The following is a 2,048-nucleotide window of genomic DNA, read 5'->3' on the forward strand; positions in this document are numbered from 1 at the left end:
TGACCTAAGGGGCACTGCTCCCAATAACTTCATTATTTTCTAGCACACACAGAACACTTAAATACTGACCACATTCTATAAAGAACATTTCTAAAAATCAAAATTATATACAGTATGTTATAGAACCTCAATAAAGCTAGAAATCAACAGCAAAGAAGTTGTTTTAGAACTCCTATTTTAGAAATTAAGAATCATATTTCTAAATGACTCATGAGTCATAAAAAATAAGAAATATTTAGAAAAATAAAATACTGCATTTTAAAAATATATGGGATCAGCTAAAGCAGTATATGGAGTAAAATTTATAGCCTTAAATGCATGTGTTAGAAAAGAAGAAAAACTGAAAATTAAATTACTAAGCGTGAAAAAAAAAAAAAGCAGAAAATTATGGCCTACAGCCAAGAAGTAAATCAGTCTATAGAAATAATAAATTGGCCAGGCGCAGTGGCTCACACCTGTAATCCCAGCACTTTGGGAGGCTGAGGCAGGCAGATCACGAGGTCAGGAGATTGAGACCATCCTGGCTAACATGGTGAAACCCCATCTCCACTAAAAAAATACAAAAAATTAGCTGGGTAAGGTGGCGGGCGCCTGTCGTCCCAGCTACTCGGGAGGCTGAGGCAGGAGAATGGTGTGAACCCGGGAGGTGGAGCTTGCAGTGAGTGGAGATCACGCCCCTGCACTCCAGCCTAGGTGACACAGTGAGACTCCATCTCAAAAAAATAATAATAAATAAAAATTTTAAAAAAGAAACAATAAATTTAAACAATAACTTTATAAATTTATTCAATGCAAAAGGGTTAATGAACAGGAATTCAGGGAGAATAGGTAAGACAGGAGTGAGAAGGCAGAAAGAGGCCAAGGAATAAAGAATAGAGTGAAAGTCTAATAAAATTGACTTTTTAGAATGTTTTTAGAATAGGTAAGTTCTAATTTTTCTTTTAAATTGTCTGCTGAAGAGTTGTTGATCCACCTCCTTACCCCTCCACTCTTCATTAAGAGTCTATTTGAAAGAGCTGACTCATATTTGGGGTTATGCGTTAAGAGCTAAGAAGAAGGGGCTCTGTCCTTAAAGAGAAGAATAAAGTGCTACACAATGTTGACTGGAGAATGAGAATTCATCCGAGGCTGAAAATTAGATCAAGAGACGGCTGAAAGACAAGTAAGCCCCTGGGACTTCATAGCCATCTTGGAGAAGCATAAGAATGCCCAGAAGTATGGAAGGGTGGGGGGCGGGGTTCCAGCTGATTTTACCTGAAGGGACAGGGTGATCCATCTGACTTATTTTTATTATACGTGTCTGAGTGAATTAATTTACAGTGAGGAACATAAAACTCTCTGACAGGTTCTTGACCTGCATATCTTCTCCCTGGGTGCAGATCTACTCACGAAGCAAAATGCTGCTTGGCAAGTCTGGAAAGGAACTAAGGGAGAAAAAAAGGATATGCTAAATTACCAGAGTCATCAAGATGGGACGAGCTGATACAGCTGTGGCCACATCTGGGCCCTTTTACAACAGTAATGGATGAGGCTATGGGGAGATCAAGGTCACAAAGCAATGATGTGAGAGGGCTGGAATCTGAGCTCAGGCATGTCTGAGTCCTACGCTCACCCTCTGTCCTCTCCACCACAGGGGATCTTTCAGAGTGCCTCTCCCCTAGACTGTATAGATGGCCCACGTCTGCTTCCAATTATTGTCTGAGATAAGAAAGATACCACCCTGGAATGACGTCTCAGTCAATCCATACTGAAGCTCCTTGACAGGCCCAGGGGCCTCCTCTGGCACAGAAAGACCTTATGTCTAACTTATGCCCGCATTTTGCTATTTGCTTTCTATGTGTCTCATGTCCTTTTTGTTCATCTATCCCACCTTCTTTTCTTTAACTGGCTATTTTCTACCATACCATTGTAATCCCTTTGTTGATTTTTAACTATTTTTAGAGTTATTTTCTTAGTGATTGCTCTAGGAATTATAATGGGTACTTTATCACAATCTACCTCAGATTAACACTAAATTAATTCCAGCATAGAATTAAGAATAGAGAAAC

Source organism: Colobus angolensis, unplaced genomic scaffold (assembly GCF_000951035.1).
Source record: "Colobus angolensis palliatus isolate OR3802 unplaced genomic scaffold, Cang.pa_1.0 Scaffold106, whole genome shotgun sequence".
NCBI classification, from domain to species: Eukaryota; Metazoa; Chordata; class Mammalia; order Primates; family Cercopithecidae; genus Colobus; species Colobus angolensis.